Below are 24,710 nucleotides of genomic sequence, written 5' to 3' on the forward strand. Positions count from 1 at the left end.
AGAAGTCATTGGAGAAGTATTTAGATACGCTAATCACAGCTATTAAGGAATATCAACTTTGGAATGTCACATCAATTCAAATAAGCAACAGTAAATGAAGCAGTTTTGAGAGGTTGCCCCTTCTTTAAGAGATAATGACATCAAATTTCTATAAGGCAGAAATCTTTATCCCACTCCCACATTTATGCATCCCGAGTCTAAGCTACACTAGACCACTTTCTATTTCTTTTCATTCATTTGTTCACTCACTCTTTAACAAACACATATTAAGCACCTATGACATATAGGTCAGGTCCTCTATGCTATGTCAGTTATTAGCAAGTCATAATTAATGTCACCAGAAAGTCACAAAGAAACATGCAGTTCATTATGAGACGGGATGGGTGATGTTTAATTTTATCTGTCAGCTTGACTGGGCCATGGGGGTTCAGTTAAACATTCCGGGCATGTTTATGAGGGTGTTTCGATTGGTAGACTGAGAAAGCACATTGTCCTCCCCAGTGAAGGTGGGCCCTTCCAACCTGCTAGGGCCTGAATAGAACAAAAAGAGGAACAGGGAGAATTCGATGTGTCTGTCTTTGACTGGGGACACCTCTCTTCTGTCTTCATATTCAAGGCTAGGACTGAAATTTGTACCTTCGTCTCTCCTGGGTCTCCAGCTTGTCAGCTACAGATCTTAGGACTTCTCAGGCAGCCTCCATAATCACAAGAGCCAAATATTTTGAATAAATACATGAATGAGTGAATATAATAAATGTATTATACATAATATGTAATAATAAAAGTATATATAATGAATGTGTTTGTTCTATATAAATATATAAATTATATATACATATATATAAGTTAGTTCTGTTTATCTGAAGAACAGTAGGAATTCAGTACCAGCCTCTCTCAAATGTGCCACTTTGGCATGTGAATAAGTATTTTGAACTGAAGGCAATGAAGACCCTGAAGGTGCATAAGAAACTTTAACCTCTCCTTAAAGAATTAAATTAGGGACCTTTCCCATAAAAAGAGTTAGCAACGAAAACAACATTTTTTGACCTATCTATAGAGCAGGACAGACATTTGACTAATGAACATCTGCTCTTCCTATCATCCTATGACACTCTGACAGCCCCAAGGCATCTTACCTCACCCTTTGCTCGGACTGCCACACACACCTAAACCTCTCCCTGAACCTCTTCTGTATGTGGGGTTCCCAGGCATACATATACAATTAAATTTGGTTATTTTCTCTTGTTAATCTGTCTCGTGTGGATTTAATTATTGGATCAACTGAGAGAACCTTGAGGGTAGAGGAAAGTTTCGTTCTTCCCAAAGAACCCAGACTAATACAGTATGGTATGAAAATTGGAACAACTGTGCCCATTAGTCACACAATTACAACCACAGAACATCTTGTAATTCACATAATGCTTCCTTGTTCATCCACTGACATCTACCCCTGCCTTCAGAATCAATCAATTCAAAGACTCATCCACTTCTGATATTCTACCCTAAGAACTTCTGACCCCAACCCATAAGCAATAAAAAAGTATTACTTCCCTAATGTGCTGCCATTTCAAAGTTGTCGGTCTTCTTTATTGCAGGAAGTCAATAAATTTCATTTTACTGATATCATAATAGGTGTCTCCATTTAAAGAGAGTACTTCTTTATATGTTTCAGGGTGGAGACAATTTTCACAAATGTGTGAATGCTTAGAGCTTGAAGTCACCTTAGAAGCATTCTAATCCAACTCTTAGAATTGTCTATCCTATATAAAGAAGGTAGAATGATTCTCTCGGAGTCATCCGCCAGTTGGCGGCTTAGCCAGATGAGAGCCCAAATTGTGAGATTCTAACAGAAACAGGCTCCCCTGCTTTCATAGCAAGTATACTTAGAAAAAACAAAATGCTAACAACATGTTAGGTTTTAAATAAATCCTTGATTCATTGAAACAATCTTTCTAATTTCACTTTTACAAGTAAAATTTTATTGTTTTTCGAAGTCCCACCAGGTGTAGTTAACTAATTCTCTCTCACACACACACATGCACCCCCCACACACACTCCATCCTAGCAGGGGCGGAGAGAGAACCTCTGCTTTTGACATACATGCACGTGTGTGTATATGTGTATGTACCAATATGATCATAAACTTCCACAAAGAGTTTTATAAGTATCCATATTCATAAAAAGTTGTGCAGTCTGTTTTTACTTATATTCAGTGAATTAAAACTTTAACTCCTGGTTCTAAAATCTAAAGAGCCTAAAGAATGGTCATCTCACTAGAAGGTAGAAGGGGATAATGGTTAAAAACATGGACTTCAACGTTAGCTACATGCAAGTTAAAACTATGGCTCCATTACTTGAAAGAGAATTCTTAAAGCTCTTTTTGTAGTCATAACCTCTTAAGGGTAGAATGACAGAAAATAAAAGGAGATGGCCTCTTGTGTTTGGAAAAATTTGTTAGAATCATCTGTCCAGGTTAGAGGGCAGGGAGTGAGTGGGCAAATATCACTGGAAGTAAAATCATAGTGGCCATATTTAGAGAACCAAGATGGCGGTGTAGGTAGACACACTGCGCCTCCTCGCACAACCAGAACTTACAGAAAATCGAACGGCAAGGAAGTCCAACACCAAGTAGATAAAAAAGAAACATTCATCCAGACCAGTAGGAGGGGCGGAGAGGACTCACATTGCTGTGGCAGGACCAAGACTGGCGGAGTGTGGGACCAACTGGGCAGGCAGTCCGACCACTAGCAGACCCTGCAGCCCTACATTCGCGCACAGATAAATCGAGAGGGCCGGACTCAGAGTGGCGGAGAACAGGGCAGGCAGTGTGGTGGGTAGCAGACCCCGCAGCCCCACATTCACACATAGATAAACCAGGACAAATGGCGGGAGCGAAGCAGACCACATAAACCAGGGCTCCAGCACAGAGAAATAAAGCCTCAAACCTCTGAGTGAAAACACCCGTGGGGGTTGGGGAGGCAGCAGGATAAACTCCCAGCCTCACAAGAGAAGTCCTTGGAGAGACCCACAGGGGCCTAGGGCGTGCACAAGCCCACCCACTCAGGAACCAGCACCGGAGGGGCCCAATTTGATTGTGGGTAGCGGAGGGACTGAAATCCGGCAGAGAGTGGAGCGGGCGCCATTACTCCCTCTCGGCCCCTCCCCCACATACAGCGTCACAGCACAACAACCCGAATTACCCCGCCCTGGGGAACACCTAAAGCTCCACCCCTTTAAGTAACAGAAGCACCAAGACAAAAAAAAAAATGGCCCAAATGACAGAACACTTCAAAGCTCCAGAAATAATTCAACTAAGCAGCGAACAGATAGCCAACCTATCAGATGCACAGTTCAAAACACTGGTAATCAAGAAGCTCACAGAATTTGGCCAAAAACTAGATGAAAAAGTGAAGGCTATGCTAAGAGAAACAAAGGAAAATGTACAGGGAACCAATAGTGATGTGAAGGAAACAGGGACTCAGATCAACAGTGTGGACCAGAAGGAAGAAAGAAACATTCAACCAGAAGAGAATAAAGAAACAAGAATTCAAAAAAATGAGGAGAGGCTTAGGAACCTCCAGGACATCTTGAAACATTCCAACATCCGAATTATAGGGGTGCCAGAAGGAGAAGAGGAAGAACAAAAAATTGAAAACTTATTTGAACAAATAATGAAGGAGAACTTCCCCAGTCTGGCGAAGGAAATAGACTTCCAGGAAGTCCAGGAAGCTCAGAGAGTCCCAAGGAAGCTGGACCCAAGGAGGAACACACCAAGGCACATCATCATCCCATTAGCCAAGATTAAGCAGAAGGGAGAATCTTAGAAGCAGCAAGAGAAAAGGACACAGTTACCTACAAAGGAGTTCCTATAAGACTGTCAACTGATTTCTCAAAAGAGACCTTACAGGTAAGAAGGGGCTGGCAAGAAGTATTCCAAGTCATGAAAGGCAAGGACCTACATCCAAGATTGCTCTATCCAGCAAAGCTATCATTTAGAATGGAAGGGAAGATAAAGTGCTTCTCAAATAAGGTCAAGTTAAAGGAGTTCATCATCACCAAGCCCTTATTATATGAAATGTTAAAGGGAGTTACCTAAGAAAAAGAAGATTAAAAATATGAACAGTAAGAATGACAGCAAACTCACAATATTAACAACCACACTTAAAACCAAAACAAAAGAAAACTAAGCAAACAACTAGAACAGGAATGGAACCACAGAAATGGAGATCACATGGAGGGTTATCAACAGGGGAGTGGGATGGGGGAGAGGGGGGCAAGGTACAGAGAATAAGTAGCATAAATGATAGGTGGAAAATAGACAGGGGGAGGGTAACAATAGTGTAGGAAATGTAGAAGCCAAAGAACTTATAAGTATGACCCATGGACATGAACTATAGGGGCAAATGTGGGAGGGAGGGGGTGTGCAGGATAGAGTGGAGTGTGTGGGGGGGGAATGGGACAACTGTAATAGCATAATCAATAAATATATTAAAAAATTAATTAATTAATTAAAAATCATAGTGGCCATATTTAGAACTAACATTTAGAGATGATATATTTTAAACTAAGTCTGAGTTAGAATAAAGTAAACAGTTAATAAAAGGTAACTCTGCATTACTCAGCAAGACCCACCTAAAAGAATATCTTGATTCTTAAGGACTACCAAACCCTTAGTAATCAAAATCCTGTCTCTAGCAAAAAGATAAGACAAATAATTGTTGCCCCTTTACTTCCTATTACCTCATGGAAGCATGTAGCTCTTGCTTCCTTATAATAGTCTTGCAGGAGATGGACCAGTGAGGGCCAGCTCCGGTGTGATGGACAGGGGCTGATGAGGTTGTGTATGGCCATGCAGCACGTTCACTACCATACCTGGTCTAAACCTAATCACAGATACAGGCTGCAAGGATCATGCTTACACATTTGCACAGTTCAGAGAACTTCTGAGACCAAACAGTAAGCCTCTGACTGTGTCAGATAACAGGGAATCAGAACAGCCAAACCATAGTCCAAAAATAGTCATAAATATCACACCTGCCATAAACTAACTAACTCTGCCCTCAGAGAAAAAAAAAATCTGATTATAAAAGTATCCAGTCCTCAGAAAAATGGAAGAGACTAATAGATGGTAGGACATCCAAAGTTGTTCACAGTGTTCTGAGAGGAGGTCTCTTTTCATATTTTTTTCTTTTAGTGCTAGGGTGAACTAGCTGTAGAATTCGTTTAGCATTAACCATTGTCTAATTCTAGGATCTTGGTTATGTTATAGAACTTCTCTAGTTTCTTAACCCCTAAATTTAGGAAATACAAATTATGTTAGGTAATAAATAAAATATGCTTAACATAGGGTACAGCACATAGTAAATGTTTAACACATTATAGTCATAATTACTTGTTTTATTCCTCCATAAGACTTGTTTTATGAAAAACATACCCATTTTACAGATTATATAATATTGTTGCTAAGGATTATTTAAACCAGGTATCATAATCAGAAATATAAATTTAATTAATTTATTTTTAAAAGATTTTATTTCTTTATTTTTAGAGAGAAGGGAAGGGAGAACAAGAGGGAGAGTAACATCAGTATGCGGTTGCCTCTTGTGCACCCCCACTGGGGAACTGGCCGGCAACCCAGCCATAGGCCCTGACTGGGAATCTAACCAGCGACTCTTTGGTTTGCAGGCTGGCACTCAATTTGCTGAGTCACACCAGCCAGAGTAGAAATATAAATTTAAAGCATGAAAAAGATGAGATGAAATGAAGAAAGCAGTATTTTCCCTTCTTTTACTGTTTGGTGTAGAGTACAAACTGTTAAAAATCCTTTGCAGTTTAATTATTTGTATGTAATTGGATATTGTGGAATTAATTACAAGTGACTCTTACTTATCCATTAAGGTAGTTTGCTATCTTGCCTGACATTGTTAGTGACTAATTAATTTCAACTACATTGGGGGAAAATAAAAGTTCACTTGATAAGTGTGTCAAAATCATCCCCAATTCCAACCGACTTTCTATACATCTGATTCTCCAAAACAGTGCTTCCTGCTCCTTTGGACAGAGGGTAACAGGGTAAAAAACAAAAAAGTAGTGAGTCTTAATCTCTGACATCCTAGCTTCCACCCTCACACCCTGGCCCCAGCCTTCAAAAATCAAAAAACTGGGTGAAGGAACAGGTGTGTCATAGGCCCCACTGGTGCCTCATATTTATACCTTACTCCCTTAATGATGCTTGATAATTGTAGATGTTCACAGTTCAAACTGGCCTGCCCCATTCTTACAAAATAAATCCTCAGTATAGATATTTTACTCCCCATTTTTTTCAGGGCTTAATTCTCCCACCCCTGATCACTGCATTCATCAGTAACCCTGTGAGGCAAGGCCTCCCACTGACCCAGGTACTTCCCAAGGAGAAAAATGTTCAAAATCACTTTGCCCAGACTGTTGAGGAAAATGCCATTCAAATGCCTCATCAAAAGCACAATAAGCACCAAGCCACATTGTAACTTTCCTGCTGTCAGAGAAAAAAGTCAGATTAGTTTGACAAGATTAGTTCTTTTAAGAGTCATTTTGATTTTCCCCCATTACTCTGTAATCCCCCTTAGATGACTTTGAAAATTAATCCTCCTATTATTCTTGTATTCCTAGACATGAACATTATGCTGCCTGGTTTATGGCATCTGGTATCATGGGCCCTTCAGCAAGCCTCTCAGAGTTTTCAGAAGGTTTTGTTTCAGTTAATTCCTTAAGCATCCCATGATTCAAGTCATTGTATCTCGTAATTTATTTTATTAATCCTAAGTGTATCTTAAAAGAAAAAGATAGAAAGTAATGAAAATACATTAGCATTTTTGATTACAAAAGATACCTTCAAGGGCATTCTCATTTCTTGAAAGAGATCCTATGTTGTATAGTAATAAAGGAGCAAGAAAACAACAGAACAGCTCAAATTTCCTCATAAATGGCTGGTGTCTCTTTTTAGATGGGGCACAACAAACCAGGAATAGTAGGGGTCTGAGCCACAGATACAGGCCAGATGTTAGAAACCAGTGTGGTCCTTTACCAAGAGCTGGCAACCATCCATACAATAGGCCAAACCACAGCTGAATTCCAAATGGCCTTCTCCAACTTCGGTGCTCCCACTTTAGTCTTAACCCAATCAACTTTCACTTAGACCATTACAATAGTCTCCCAACTAATCTCTGCTTCAGCTCTTAGCTCTTACTATAAACCATACCACCACATAAATCACATCATGCTACTCCCTTGCTTCAAATTTTTCCAGGGTTTCCCATTATAGCCAAGGGGGAAAAAAATACAAGTTCTTTTACGTAGTAGGTAGGGCTATGTATAAGGATCTGGCCTCTGCCTACTCTAACCAACTCTGGTACAGTGAGCTCTGCTATAATGCAACATATGCCTTCCTAAAAATTGCCGTGCTATTCAAACTTCTGCAATTAAAAAAACAGAGAATTAATGGGAAAAATGGGGGTAGGAGAGCAATACCCAAGAACTTCATCAGTGGCACACTTTAAAAAGGTAGGAACCTAATAAAAATGGTGGCACGGTCTTACACATTTCAAGTGGTTAAGAAATATGTAAGTACTACAATCAATATGTCAGTTTACCTTGGGAAGACTTGAAGTTCGCTTCTTGAAGTGGGTGCTAGAAGAGTTTCAGCTTATGCATTATTGTTAAATGATGGAAGGAGGATTATCTGAAATTGTTAGGGAAGGTTGCAACACCAGATGGGTGGATGGCTGTGATTCATATGCACACAGTGAACTGAGGCAGCTGGTAGAGATGTCTGAGGTAAATGCATGTGTGCATTTAGTACATTCCTACACTGCTTGGTTCAGCTGGGCACAGTTTTCTGCATTTGCCTAGTGTTCCTCTCAGAAAAAATCGCACACAAGCAAATGCAAAATCCATGTTATGCACAAATTGTTCCCTATCAATTGTGTTGAAACAAATTTGCATTTTGAAAGCAAGCATATCTAGCAGAGCCCACTAAACCTTCTGGCACACCATCCACACTGCCCTGTGTTCAGCACCTCCATCAGGGTGTTTCTTCCTTTTGCATTTGTTGTTCCCTCTGCTTGGATTGCTCTTTCCCACTTTCTTCACATGAGTGACTTCATTTCATCCTTCAAGCCTCAGTTTCAATGCCCCCTCCTCACTGAGCTCTACACTGAGACTATGCTCCCTAATGTAGACCTCCACTCTCATTCTCTATTCCAGAATCCTTTTTAAAAAAATTTTCTTTAGAGCTTCTATTATGAGAGTCAAAAAACTAATTTATTTGTCTTTATTTGTTATTATCTCTCTTCCACTAGAAAGTATGCTCCATGAGGTTGGAAGCCATGTCTCTTGATACTTTTTAATCTCCTGGACCTGGCAGGTACTGTGCTCAGTATAAACACAAGATATAGGCACTTAGTATAACCCCTAAATGAATAAAAGGATGAAGGAATAATTATAGTTAAGCAAATACCAAATATATCCAACAGGCTTTCACAGGATGGCCTTATTAATGTTGTTATAATACTTACTCTGTTAAACTCCTTACAATTTTGTTCTTATTCAGATTTAATGCTCTCATTAAAAAGAGCTTGAAGGGAAACAGAACAAAATTAAATTTTAAAAAAGAATACATGAAAGAGACTTCAAAGAAAAGATTATTAGGCTCACACAACACAAATATAACAACAGAAGGAAAAAAATGAGACTGACAAAAAAGATGACTCATTCATGCTCTTTAAAAACTGGACTCTAATCCCAACGATGGTAACAGAAAGTCTCATATTTGGCAAGTGATTAAACAGAGATTAAGGGTTCAGTGAGGCTTGTATTATAGTTCCAGGTCTAGTTCTAATATCCATCTTTTAAGAGGAATCTGAAGAAACTGAGAAGGATCTACAAAGAAGCATGTACATAAGATTAAATAGTCACTATAAAGACAAGCTAAAAGCTACTTAGAGCCTTCAGTTTCCACCTTCTGCATCATAGAAAAGAAATTGCCACTAAAATATCTGAATGTCCCTTAATATCCATTTTTCCCTTGTTCTGTAGCAATAGAAGCTTCAGGTTTTAGCAGGGGATGGGGCTAGAGTAAAGGCTGCGTTCCCCATCCTCCCTTGTAGCAGTGTGTGATGTGTGACCATGGGGTGAAATTCTGGCTAATGGGATGTAAACAGCTATTTCCAGTTAATTGCATGGCAACTTTTATAAACCTTTCCTAAGATAAAGCTGTGTCTTACCCATTGCCTCTACTTCATTCATTCTTTCATCTTGGAATGCAGATGTAACATCTTGAGCTCAGGTGCCATGCTGGATCATGGGATGACCTTGAGAATATAGGTCAAGGTCAAAGAAGCAGTAAGACAGAAACAGCCTAGGTCTCCGTATACTTTGTGGAACAGGGCCACCGTAGTACCATAAACTGTCTCACTGTAACACTTCATCATGACGTGGAAAATATCTATCTGGTTTAATTAAATTTTATTTTAGATTTTAATTGTAACTAGTAACTCACAGAGGTAAATGTACCCACACTTCATGTTCTACTGACTAAATAAAACACTTACCAAGTCTTAATAAGTGCCTTCAGTAAAAAATTCAGAATACATGGGCATAGCCAGAGAGTAAGAATGAGAAGTTGAATTGCTCCGCCTAATCAAACATTAGGAATTTGGGGACTTATAAGGGACATCCTGAGGGAAAATGGTGGAGACATGCAGAGAGATGAGAGGAGCTCCCATAAATGAAAGCAAGGGTCAATGAAATTCCATGACAGTTATTTCTACCACATTTACTCTAAAGCTGTCCTCCTCTACAATCAGTAATTGCCCTCCATTTTCCCAAAACCTTCAGTAAAGAATGTCTGTGGCTAATAACCTTGTACTCATGCTGCTTGAATATGTGAAAAAAGAGGAAAGGTGGAACTGGGTAGGCAAGGGTGGCAGCTTTAGTTGCTGAGAGCTAAGATTATTGCTGGCAAAAACTTCGAAGTATCTCTCAGTGTGGGACAACTTGGAAGAGAATAAACGTCCCCTACCGAATAAGCACACATACACAGAGAGAGAGAGATTAAGGGCTTGATGGACATCTGCTGAGGACAGAGATAGGGACTCAATAACGTAGAGAACATCAGACCCTGAAAGACTTGGAAACGTCCAGGTTAAAGACCTTTGAATGCATAAAATCAAAAAACCTCTTTCTGGTCTGCATAGACTCTTATCTATCCTTCAAAATTGTGCTCCAGTGTCACCTTTATTAGAGATCATTCCTAATACTCCTGCATAGGATTAATCAGCCCCTCTTCCACAGTAACAAGGTATCTGAGACATTTCTTTCCTGTTGTACTTTTCCCTTGGCGAGCTATTTCAGACTGTGTTATTTTATATTTGTTTTATCTTTAGTGTTTAGCACATAATTAATACCCCCCAAAAAGCTCTAGAGAATTGAATTGAATCATGAATTTTGTAATAAAAATAACCACATGGTAGAAACCTTAAAGGTAATCATCATAAATCTTTATTTTACAAATAAAGAAACTAAGAACTAGTAAGACTAACTGAATTTCCTAAAGTCACCCAGCTAGGAACAGGCAGCACAAGGACTACAACTCAGGACTTTCGGTCCCAAATCACCCATTGCTGCCATTACATTATGTTCATTATTATAAAGGCAAAACTTCCCAGGAAAATCTGGAAAAATATGTAGACATTTAAGCTCTCTCCCCAAGTAGTTACTGTTTTGCTGTATGTCAAATGAAGCTGAATCTATTTGCTTCAAATTCGGGGAAAGGAAAGCATGAGATTTGTACTTTTTATTTTCAAGATTCCTTGTAAGTTTTGAATATGAATAATGAGATAGACTTAGCAATGTACAGATAAGTGCATAGGTGCATCAGCCTCCTGGGGATCAAAAATTGCCGAGAAAAGTACATTTTTTCAAACTAAATGTTGTTATATGGTCCTGACCAAAAAAAAGAAGAAGAAGAAGAAAATAATTTGAATTAAAAAAATCAGTGAAGGTGGCACACATATATTTATTATTTTAAGCCCCATGAACAAAAGCACACTTGAGCTGTTTTCCCAGCACTTCATATTCACCACAACATCTTATTTTATCTCCTTTATTTTTCTTCTTTCCTAAATCCACTCAATCATTTATTGGCTTGTTGGTACTATAGCATGCTTCCTGTGCTTTACTATCTCCCTCTTTTCAAAGATAAACACCTCAAACCTGAGAAACAGATGTTTCTAATTAGTATTAAAAGTCAAAAAGTATGCCTGTCTTTGATGTTTCCTAGGATGCATTTTGGTGAATAATAATATTCTCAATTCAGCACCATTCAACACTTAATCAAAAGTCAGTTTTGTAAAGATATTCTTGCAGTTACCCATCATACCTTAGTATGCTTGTTAAGTGAAGTGAAAGAAGTGGATTCTGAAATTAGAAAGTCTTTTTCATGAAACACACTTCTCTGAGCTAATGATTTAGAAAAATAGGAACACCAACTTTACAAAATCTAAATAAATTTTAAATTTTGAAAATATTACAGTTGAGGATAGAGAGGAGTGACATCAGCAAGATTGTGGAATTAGAGTTTTCTACCATCACCCACCCCCTGCCACACACAGACAAGAGTACCTTTGTGTTGCCCAAGAATATGGAGGTGATAACACAGTGAAAGGGTTTGGAGAGGCTTGGAACATAGCAACTGGAGCTCAGAACTCATGAAAGGGCTACAGATATTATTACTGCTTCACAGATTCTATCAGGAAATCTTCCCCTGAGTCACTTGAGATGCCTTGCCTATTTATCCTGAAAACTGGCCCATAGGAACACCCAATGCTCAGCACAGCTCACTTACTGACCCCATCCCCCACAGCTAGTTTTCCATGCGCACCCCTGTAGGACCGCAAGTACAAGAATTTGCAGACAGACATTTAACTTCTGGCCAAGATGGCAGTGTAGGTAGGCACACTTTGCCTCCTTGTACAACTAAAAGGACAGCAACGAATTTAAAAACAAAAAATAACCAGAAGTGCCAGAAAATTGAACTGTATGGAAGTCCAGCAACCAAGCAGTTAAAGAAGAAATATTCATGCAGACTTGTAGGAGGTGCAGAGACAGGCAGCTGGGGAAGGGAGGATGCACAGCAAGGTGGCAGCTGGAGGACCAGGCAGTCCCACATTAGTGTGTGGATAAACTGAGAGGAACAACTATGGAGCAAACAGACCACACAAACCCAGTATTCCAGTGTAGGAATATAAAGCCTCAAAACCTCTGGCTGCAAAAATCTGTGGGGGTTGCAGAGGCAGGAGAAACTCCAAGCCTCACAGGAGAGGTCAGTGGAGACACCCACAGGATCCTAGAATGTGCACAAACCCACCCACCTGAAAATGAGCACCAGAAGAGTACAATTTCCTTGTGGGTAGCAGGGGAAGCGACAAAGCCAGCCTAGAGCAGAGCAAGCAGCATTGTTTCTTGGACCCCTCCCCCACATACAGCACTGCAACGCAGCAGTGTGGGTTGCCCTGCCCTGGTGAATACCTAAAGCACTGCCCCTTACAACATAACGGGCACACTGAAACAAAAAACATATGGCCCAAATGAAAGAACAGATCAAAGCTCCAAAAATAGAACCAAGCAATGAAGAGATAGATAACCTATCAGATGCACAGTTTGAAACGCTGGTAATCAGGATGCTCACAGAAATAGTTGAGTATAGTCACAAAATAGAGGAAGAGTGAAGGCTATGAAAAGTGAAATAAAGCCAAATATAAAGGGAAACAACAGTGAAGGAAAGGAAACTGGGACTCAAATCAATGGTTTGGAATAGAAGGAAGAAATAAACATTTGACCAGAACAGAATGAAGAAACAAGAATTCAAAAAATGAGGAGAGGCTTAGGAACCTCCAGGACAACTTTAAACATTCCAACATCCAAATCATAGGGGTGCCAGAAAGAGAGGAGGAAGAGCAAGAAATTGAAAACTTATTTGAAAAACATAATGAAAGAGAACTTAGCCAATCTGGCAAAGGAAATAGGCTTCTAGGAAGTCCAGGAATCTCAGACAGTCCCAAAGAAGTTGGACCCAAGGAAGCACACACCAAGGCACATCATAGTTACATTAACCAAGATTAAAAAGAAGAGAATCTTAGAAGCAGCAAGAGAAAAGGAGACAGTTGCCTACAAAGGAATTCCCATAAGATTCTCAGTGGATTTCTCAAAAAAATCTTTGCAGACAAGAAGGGGCTGGAGAGAAGTGTTTGAAGTCATGAAAGGCAAGGACCTACATCCAAGATTACTCTATCCAGCAAAGCTATCATCTAGAATAGAAAGGAAGATGAAGTGCCTCCCAGATAAAGTAAAGTTCAAGGAATTCATCATCACCAAGCCCTTATTATATGAAATGTTAAAGATACTTATCTAAGAAAAAAAAGATGGTCAAAATTACGAACAGTAAAATGACAACAAACTCACAACTATCAACAACTGAACCTAAAACAAAAACAAAAACCAACTAACCAAACAACTAGAACAGGAACAGATTCACAGAAATGGAGATCACATGAGGGTTATCACTGGGAAGGGGGATTGGGGAGAATGAGGGGAAAGGTACAGGGAATAAGAAACATAGATGGTAGGTAGAAAATAGATGGGGGTGGGGGCGTTAAGAATAGTATAAGAAATGTAGAAGCCAAAGAACTTATATGTACAGCCCATGGACATGAATTAAGGGGAGGGGAGAATGATGGTGGGAGTGTGTGTGCAGGATGGAGGGGAATACAGAGGAGAAAAAAGTGGGATAACTGTAATAGCATAATCAATAAAATATATTTTAAAACTAAGAATTGCAGACAGCTCACAAGCACATGCAGAAAAGCAGCCCAGCTGTGGAGCTGAGAGAAAGCACACCAACTTGAGCAATTCAGGCATTGCCCTAAGGAAAATAAGTGAAAGGCTCTGAGCACCAGACTGTTTATAGGATTAAGAGAAGACATACAATCTTAAGAATTCCTCCACCTAGATGGAACAAGAAATACAGAATGGCTGCATCTATAACAAAAAGTTCTGAGCAAACTGTAGAATCCCTTCTGTGAAGGTAAGGTATTTCTGTCCTAAAGTCAGTGAGTAAAGCCTGGAGGAAGTGACTGCTTCTTCAGATGCAAAGATAGTGATGCAAGATTTAAAAGAACTTGAAAAATCAAGGAAACATGACAAACCAAAAGAAGAAAGTAAGTTTCTAATAAACATCCCCAAAGAAATGGAGATCAATGAATTGTATAACAAATAATTTAAAATAATTATTTTAAGGAAACTCAGAGAGGTACAAGAGAACACAAACAACTAAATGGAATCAAAAAATCAATACATGAACAAAATGAGAAATTCAACAGAGATAAAAATCAGTTTTAAAGAAACTGGAAATTCTGGAGCTGCATAATGCCATGAACAAAATAAAAATGTAATACAGCATCAGCATCAAACTTGATCAAACAGAAGAAAAAATATCTTCACTCAATGACAAATCATTTGAAATTATTCATGGTAGAAAAGAGAAAAAATGAGAAAGTAAAGAACATCTATGGGATTTATAAGACATCTTTAGATATCTACTATATGCATTATGGGTGTTCCAGAGGAGAAAAGAAAAAAGAGCAGAAGACTTATTTAAAGTGAAACTACCTAAAAATTTCCCAAATCTGAGGAGAAACGTGAACATCCAAGTACATAAAGCTCAAAAGTATGCATACAGATGTAACCCAAAGAGACTTCACTGAGACACATTACAATCAAATTGCCATACATCAATGATAAAGAGAAAATGTTGAAAGCAGCAAAAGAAAAGGGAATCATCACATAAAAGGGAAACTCCATAGGCTTTAAGCAAACTTCTTGACAAAAACCTTGCCAGCCAAGAGAGAGTGGGCTGTTATATTCAAAGTACTAAAAGAAAAATAACTTTCAACCAAGAATACTTTACCCCACAATGTTATTCTTACAAGTGAGAGATAAAGATTTCTCCAAATGGACAAAATCTGAGAGTTCATCACCACTACACCTACTTTACAGGAAATGCTAAAAGGAGTTGTTCCAGCTGAAGCAAAAGGATGGTACTTAATAACATGAACACTTATGAAAGTATAAGCTCATTGGTTAAAGTAAATATAAACTCAAATTCAGAATACTCTAGTACTATAAGAATGGTGGGAAAATCACTTGTAACTCAAATATGATGGTTAAAAGACAAAAGCATCAAAAATAAGAATATCTACCATAAGTTGTTAATGGAGAGACAACACAAAAAGATGTAAGTTGTGACATCAAAAAAATAAAATGCGGAGGAGGAAATTAAAGAGTAGGGGTTTTGTATATGTTCAAAGTTAAGTTGTTATCACCTTAAAACAGAGGGCTATAACTATGAGACGTTTTATGTAAGCCTCATTTTATGTAACCACAAAGAGAGAACCTATAGTAGATACACAAGAGATAAAGAGAAAAGAATCAAAAGCATAACACTATAGATAATTTTCAAATCACGAAAGAAAACAGTAAGCAAGAAAGAGAAGAACAAAGACGATATTAACAAAATGGCAACAGTAAGGTCTTATCTATCAACAGTTACTTTAAATGTAAATAGATTAAATTCTCCAATCAAAAGGCAGAATGTGGCTGAATTAATTTTTTAAAAAAACAAAAAATAGCCAATGATATGCTGCCTATAAGAGACTCACTTCAGCTACAAGGACACACAGTGGCTGAAAGTAAAGGAGAGGCTCCATTATAATGGAAATCAAAAGAGAGCAAGAGTAGCTATAGGTATACCAGACAAAATAGACTTTAAGTCAAAAACTGTAACAAAAGACAAAAAGGCCATTGTATAATGTTAAAGGGGTCCATTCATCGAGAAAATATAATAATTGTCAATATTTATGCATCCAACATAGGAGCATAGATTTAAGTGAATATTAACAGATCTGACAGGAGAAATAGTTTGAAATACAATAATAGGAAGGGATTTCAATACCCCACTTTCAACAATGGATGGACTACCCAGACAGAAAATCAATAAATTTAATTGAAAATTAATAAAGCATAAATAGAAACGGAGCAAAAATAGAAAATTAATAGAGCATAGATTTAAGCAAATATTAACAGATCAGACAGGAGAAATAGTTTGAAATACAATAATAGGAAGGGATTTCAATACCCCACTTTCAACAATGGATGAACTACCCAGACAGAAAATCAATAGGACACATTGGACTTGAACTACATCTAGATCAAATAGACCTAACAGACATATGCAGAACAGTCCATTAAACAGTAATAGAATACACACTCTCTTTAAGTGCACATGGAATATTCTCTAGGATAGAATACACATTAGGCCACAAAAAAAGTCTTAACAAATTTTAAGAAGATTGAAATGATATCAAGCATATTTTCTGACTATAATTGTTCAAAATATCGCATAAATAGCAGGCAAAAACTGGAAAATTCCTAAATATGTGAATATTAAACTACATAAACAACCAATGAGTCAAAGAAGAAATAAAAAGGAAAATTAAAATGTATCTTGAGACAGATGAAAATGGAAACACAACAACCAAAATGTATGGGACTCAGCAAAACAGTTTTAAGAGGGAGGTTTGCAGTGATAAATTTCTACATTAAGAAAAAAAAAAAAGTTCTCAAATAAACAACCTAACTTTACAACTCAGGGAACTAGAAAAAGATGAAACTAAGCCCAAATTTATTACAAGTAAGGAAAAAAACAAATATCAGAACAAAAATATGTGAAATAAAGACTAGCGAGACAGCAGAAAAGATCAACAAAACTAAGAATTAGTTTTTTGAAAAAATAGACAGAATTGATAAAATTATAGCTAAACTAAGTAAAAACAGAGAAGACTCAGATAAAATCAGAAATGAAAGAGGAAACATTAGAACTGAAACTATACATATACAAAGATCATGAGATACTACGGTGAATAATTATATGCCAACAAAGTGGACAATGTAAAAGAAATGGATAAATTCCTAGAAATATACATCATATTAAGACTGAATCATGATGAAATAAAACGTGTGAACAAAACAATAACAAGTAAGGAGACTGAATCAGTAATCAAAAGCCTCCCGCCAAAAAAAGAACTCAGTGGATTCACTGGTGAATTCTACCAAACATTTGAAGAATTATCAACAGTTCTTCTCAAACTTTTCTAAAATATTGAAGAAAATGAAATATTCCAAATTCATCTTACAAGACCAAGAGTACACTGATACCCAAGCCAGACAAGGATACTACAAAAAAAGAAAATTATGGGCCAAAATCTTGATGAACTTTGATGCAAAATTCCTGAAGAAAATATTAGCAAACCACATTAAAACTATCACACACCATGATCAAGTGGGATTTATCCTTGGAATGCAAAAATGGTTCAACATCTAGAATCAAACAATGTGATACACCACATTAATATAATATAGAATATAATCACGATCATCTCACTAGATGCAACAAAACCACTTGACAAAACTCGATATGCTTTCATAATTAAAAAAATAAACCTCTCAACAAATTAGGTATATAAAGAATATCCCTCAACACAATTAAGGCCATATATGGCAAGCCCACAGCTAACATCATACTCAACAGTGAAAAGCTAAAAGCTTTCCCTCTAAGGTCAGGAATAAGACAAGAATGCCTACTCCCACCACTTCTATTCAACACAGTACTGAAAGTCCTAGACAAAAATTACATAATAAAAAGAAACAAAAGGCATCCAAATTGAAAAAGAAGCAGTAAAGCTATCTCTGTAGATGTCATGGTCTTATACATAGAAAATCCTGAAGACTCTTCCCAAAAACTGTTAAAATTCATTTAAAAATTTAGTAACGTTATGGAATACAAAATCAACACAAAAATCTGTTTTATTTCTATTCCCTAACAAAGAACTATCCAAAAGAGAAATTAAGAAAACAATCCCATTTACAATACCATCAGAAAGAATAAAAACACTTAAGAATAAATTTAACCAAAGTGAACACTATGATATTGATTAAAAAAAATTTAAAGATACAAATAAATAGAAAAATATCCCACATTTATAGATTTTAAAAATCAATATTGTTAAAATGGCCATACTACCCAAAGAAATCTATAGATTCAGTCCAATCTGTATCAAAATTCTAATGGCATTTTTCACAGATATTTAAAAAACAATCCTAAAATTTATATGGAAGCACAAAAATCAAAAACAGCTAAAGCAATCTTGAGCAAGAAGTAAAAAGCTGAAGGCATCACACTTCCTAATTTCAAATTATAGCAGAGCTATAGTGATCAAAACAGTATGGTACTACTATGAAAATAGACACACAGACCAATGGAACAAAAGAGAGATCCCAGAAATAAATCCACACATACATGTTCAACTAATCTTTCACAATGACACCAAGAATACACAATGGGAAAAGAACAGTCTCTTCAATAAACAGTGCTGGGAAAACTGTATATCCACATGCAAAATAAAGAAATTAAACCTTATTTAACACCATACACAAAAATCAACTCAAAGATTATAAAGCTTTAAGTATGAGACCTGAAACTGTAAAACTCTTAGAAGAAAACATAAGGGAAAAGCTCTTTGACGTTGATCTTGACAATGATTTTTTAGATTTGACACAAAAAGGATAGGCAACCAAAGCAAAAATAAAGGAGGCCCTGGTTGGTGTGAGTCAATGGATTGAGTGCCAGCCTGCAAACCAAAAGATCACTGGTTCAATTACCAGTCAGGGCAATTGTGTTGCAGGCCAGGTCCCCAGTTGGGGGCGTGCAAGAGGCAACCAATCAGTGTTTCTCCACACTTCAATGTTTCTCTCCCTCCATTCCCCTCTCTCTAAAAAGTAAATAAATAAAATCTTTTAAAAATAAAAATAAATAAATAAACAAATGGGACTATTTCAAACTAAAAAGTTTCTGCACAACAAAAATAAAACAATCAACAAAATGAAAAGGCAACCTCCAGAATGGGAGAAAATATTTGCAAATCATATGTCAGATAAGGGGTTAATGTCTAAAACGTATACAGGACCCACACAACTCAATTTAAAAAATCCAATTTAAAAATGGACAAAGGACCTGAATAGGCATTTTCTCCAATGAATACATAGAAATGGCCAACAGGTACATGAAAATATGCTCAACATCAATTCTCATCAAGGAAATGCACATCAGAAACTCAGTGAGATATCACCTCACACCTGTTAGAATGGCTATTATGAAAAAGTCAAAAGATTATAGGTGTTCTCAAAAATGTACAGAAAAGGGAACCCTTTGCAGTATTGGTAGAAATGTAAATTGGAATAGGCATATGGAAAACAATAGGAAGTTTCCTCAAATTAAAAATAGAAATATCATATGTTCCAGCAGTTTGACTTCTGGAAATATATCTGAAGAAACAAAAACACTATCTTGAAAAGATACCTGCACTTCCATGTTCATTGCAGTATTATACCCAGTAGCCAAGAAATGGAAACAAGCTAACTGTCCATCAATGGATGAATGAAGAAAATGTGATAAATACACACACACACACACACCATACACACATACCATATATACATATATACATACATACATACATACACACACACACACAACACTGGATTCTTATTCAGCCTTAAAAAAAAGGAAATCCTACCATTTTTGACAGCATGGAGCACATCATGCTAACTGAAATAAGTTAGAGAAAGACAAATACCACATGATTGCATATGTGGAATCTAAAATAGTCCAGCTCATGAAAACACAGACTAGAATGGCTGTTACCAGGGGCTGGGGTGAGGGAGTAGGAGTAATAGGAAGATCTCAGTCAGAGAGTACAAACTTTAAGTATAACATGAATAAACTCTGGAGATCCAATTAATGTACAGCATGGTGACTATGTTAATAATAATGCATTGTATATTTGAAATTTGTTTGGGGTTTTTTGTCCACATAATGTTTTTATTTTTATTCAACTATAAGCAAACAGCAGAATTAACACAACATTCAATAACTCCAGACTGGCCTTTGTTACACCAATGAAGAGTGATCAATTTAACAGACACAAATGCATGGATTTGTGATAACCTCTCACCCAGCCCTGAAGCTCCTCTAGATGGCTGTGCCGCAACAGGAAAGTGGCGCTCCCCATTGCTCTTTCCAGAACTGCTCCCTAAATGAGCTGGAGCAGAATACTGACACCTAATAACCAACCCAAGTATACACTGGGGGTTAGTGAACATGCCAGCCTCTGGCTGCTTGGAGAGAGACAGGGCTGTGAAAACATCTCAGAATATGCCACCATTCACAATTTTGGATTTGGACTCACAGTGGCAGAGGCAATGAATCTTTTTTTTTTTTAATCTCCCTTAAAGATTGTTTGATGCTCTGCACTATTACTGTAGACCTATTCTTCTTACCAAAACTTTTTCTCCTTTAAATTCTGGGTTGCTCTTATATTAACAATCTGATGACTACGTCATAGTACCAAAATAGCCCCAAAATGGAGACCAAATTTGATCAGAACATAAACCAGGTTGTGTGACCCTGTACAATTATAAAGGACAGGCAGAAGGAAACGTTACCTTACCCCACTATCTGCTCAGGTATCGCCTGTGAGAATGGGAGCCATGAAGAGGAGAAATCTACATGCATCACTGAACTTGAGAACACTGCTTGGGCCCCTGGAGTGACACCTGTCTCCTGGCTTTCCCCTACTTCCCAGACAGCTGGTCATAGAGTATGGGCACATAGTCATCCCATTCTGTCTGGTAACATGTGGTGGCCACTGGGGACCTGAGCTGGTACTTTCTGCAGAAAGAAGTATGAATTTGCTACGGTGGTCACCAGATCAGTTGCTAAGAATGGGCTCGTCACACTTCAGCAGCCCATCCTGCTCATAAACCAACCAGACATAGCAGTGGAGGCCTGTGCCCTTAGGAGGGCCGGAGCCCAAATAGTCAGAGAGAACTGTACCACTGCCAATGTCGTTGTCCTTCATGTTGACCACCAGGAAATGGTGCCATTCCCCATATTTGGGGTCCTTTCTGCTTGGAGCATCCAGGTCTGTCAAGACCAGGGTATAGAGTTTACTTGGATCAAGACCATCCCATGCAATATTGGTGGGCCGGTTCTTAACCTGGGTGGGCATCAACACTTTGCCCAGCTCCTCAGCCTCCACCCCAGCGTACTTGACCTGCAGTGGGTGCTCTGTATACTTGAAATTTGTTGAAAGTGAATCTAAATCGTTCTCACCACACACAAAAATGTCTACGTGAAGCGATGAACAATGAATGTGTGAACTAGCTTGATTATGGTAGTCATTTCACAATGTATCTATCTATTGAAACATATTGAGCATCTTAAATATATTATAAATTTTTATTTGTCAACTATATCTCAAAGCTGGTGGGGGGAAGAGTTGAAGTTAGAAAGATCTGAGATGTAGAAGCTATTCTAATGTTTGCTAAGTGACCATGTTTCCTTTGAGTTTTTAATTCACTTGAGAAGTGTTTCTATTGAACATACTATTCAGTGCTCTGAGTGCAACCTCTCAGAGTGAGCATGAGAAGGTAAGAGCACTCAGAAGCTAAAGCTGGGAGAAAGTTTATATAAGAAGCAACATGCATGGCACCATGACTTTATCACTGATAAAATCATTCTGTAGGTTAATCTCAACCTAGAATTCTTTTAGTCAGAAAGAGATGAATGATTCCCTACTTCAACACTGTGGTTTTTTGTGGCAAAATACAGAAAGTTTTCAGAAGAAGAAGACAGACAGTTCTGGAGAAATAATTACATAATTGAGGCCAGCTATTTTGTACAGTCTTTGGAGGCAGGAAAAAAAAAAAAAAACTGGTGCAGAGAATGTCTATGCAAATAAAAACAGAGCTAACCAGGGCTATAGGAAGAGTTGGAGAAGACTCTCCTGAAAAGCTTAGCTATAGCAATGAAAACATTAATGTTTTGTGCAGTTAATATTAAGTCATTTGAAGGAATATTCAAGTGGTCAGGTCACTACTGAACAAAAATACAGGAGGGTACAAATTAAGGGGATTAATAAATCAGAAACAAAAATATATTAAGCCCAAAACAGAAATAATCCCTAGCATAATAGGGTAAGGGGCCCCCCATTTCCTTGGTATGGAAGCTTTGGGAAATTCATATTGTCCTATGACATACACATAATTATACTTTGTCTCATGTGTATATTAGTCAAGATAGGCTGCTATGATATCACAACAAACTATTCCACAATCTCTCAACATTGGTTGGTTATTTTATTCACACTTTCTGTCCATCATGGAGTGGCTATAGTACTTCTCACAGGCAGTACCATAGCAACCTCCATCTGGGACATTGCTGGTAGTCCTATCAGACAGGAGAAAAGTGTAGCAAGCCTCCTGCCGTGTCATCAAGCTTCTGCTCAGAAGTGATATGCATCACTCACTGTGATGGCCCAGGCAAGTCAAATGGCCCTGCCTGAGTTCAACCGAGTAAGGACAGATAATCTTGCCCAGGGTCCTCGATTGTGAGCCATACAATCTTCCTCAGAATGCCCAAAATAACTGTGCACAGTCAATTGTATAATTCTGACTCTATAATACCACCATTTTTCTGAGATAAAATTATCTTTACAAAGTTTCAAATCAAAGAGATCCAAGCTTTATTATAAATAGCTATCTGGATAGAGCGGGTCCTGTTAGTAGTAATGGTCAGTATTTTGGTATTTACAGTCAGCAGCTTCCCTTATTTTATAAATTTAAAATCTGGGTAAATTTGTGATATTTAAGATTTTAGGTTGCCTGCTAAGGTCCTTAATGGGGAGGAGCAATAATCAAGTTAATTGGGCTTTTTCCTGTATGTCGATTTCAAAACCTAACATCATATACAAGTAAGAGTTTGAATAAGGTTGGGCTGTAAATTGGCATGTGTAAATTTTATATATTTTTGATTTCCCACCAAGAAGCCAGATCTTTAAACACCATTCTTCAATAAAACCTTTATTAGGAACAAAGCTTTCCTTAACCCCAAAATCTAATTTTAGAACAAAAAGCATAGATTTGATGGCAAAAACATCAGTCAGAAATTTATGAACTATTTTTTCATGATGTGAGCTTGACATTATTCAGTAAAGATAATGAAATGTATGCCACTTAAGTATTCAAAAAGTTATATAGTTATAAATTCAATTGAAAATACTCACATATATGTATCCCCTCCCACTACAAAAGATACAGTGTGTTGTAGATCTGTTTCCCTGCAACTGAGAGGAGGCAACAGCCCTCAGACAAGGTACCCAGTAAATGACTGCAAGTTAATATCCTCAAAAACAGCATTTATTGTGTCATTTCAGCATGATACTGCCTAAAAGCATGAGGAAGAATGAAAAGTTTTCTTAATGTCCCTTTTACTGTTGCATCTTTTTTTTATTCTTCACCTTTACACAACTCATCCAAGCCCCTTCTCCTCAGCCACTTTTAAAAAAAATAATAAGTGATCCTTATTATAATAAGAACACTTAGGAATTCCAGAGCTGAGATGTTTTCCATTCCCAGAATCCTAGGAATCAGTCTTGAACACTGCACAATTTTAATAAATTGCAATCTGCAATAACAGATCATACTTCTCTTCCATAGGTGTTAACTAAAGAAAGCCAAGATAAGACAGTTGGCTGATAAGACAGTTGATTGACTAAGTGATTACAGGAAGAGGTGAGCTGAAGATCCTCCCTATGGCAATGTCAAACTCCAGTCTTGACGTAGGAGAGAGAGGGGTCAGAATTGTCCTTTACTACCTTTTCCTCCTTCTTGACCACCTCCTTCACTTACCCTTTGCTCAATACCAACCCCATTTACTCCTTGGCTTCCAGCACCATCATAGTCCTTGACCTTGGCCCTGATTTTAGCCCTAATCAGTTCGATCATCTGTTCACTTGTGTCAGACCTTGTCTTCAGCATTCCCAGAAGTCCCCCTTAGAAAGCTCACCATTATAAATGGGAATAAACAGATAAGCCTATGACTGGAGATGAAAAACCTTCTTGCTGAGTGTCTGCTGAAGATTAAGACAAGTTTGAGAGGGGCCAGAGTCATATTTTAGATAGTTTGGATCCTGTGTAAAAGTGACTAATCACCCAAAGTTAAACTGCTCCCTTCACATCCCTGTTTAAATTGCTTCCTGAGAGCTGCAATTTGACTTGTTTTAATCCTTGTCACCTGTAAAACCTTACCTCAAATGAAAGTCCTTCCTTGAAACCTCCTTTCTCCTCTGTATCTGCCCCTAAGCAATATTAATTGTTTCTTCTTCCATGATCTTCAATACTTACTTCATAAACTTACTATGGCATTTCTACGTGTTATGTTATATAGCTCTGTGCATCTATATATCATCCCTGCAGTAAAGCACACTCTCAAGGTCAAAATTAAATCTTGTTTATCTTTATATTGGTGACACCAAACAGAGCATTGGACACATGGTAGGTGCCAAAGAGGTCTTGCTCACTGAACTGAAATTTAGTTGAGGGTCAGCATTGTGAGTAGCAGAAGTTACCTACAGAGAAGTAACTCGGGATACAGTGCAAAGGACATGAGCTTTGGCTTCAGAGAAACCCAAGGTCAAATCCTAACTCTCCCACGTACTAGT

At 37.7% G+C, this 24,710-nt stretch overlaps 1 pseudogene; it reads right to left on the reverse strand.

The window, feature by feature from the left end:
* Nucleotides 1–20,781: 20,781 nt before the first annotated feature.
* On the reverse strand, nucleotides 20,782–24,027 carry LOC112320470 (phosphatidylethanolamine-binding protein 1 pseudogene; annotated as a pseudogene).
* Between the last annotated feature and the right edge of the window lie 683 nt (nucleotides 24,028–24,710).

The sequence above is a fragment of the Desmodus rotundus genome, chromosome 2 (assembly GCF_022682495.2).
Source record: "Desmodus rotundus isolate HL8 chromosome 2, HLdesRot8A.1, whole genome shotgun sequence".
In the NCBI taxonomy this organism is placed as follows: Eukaryota; Metazoa; Chordata; class Mammalia; order Chiroptera; family Phyllostomidae; genus Desmodus; species Desmodus rotundus.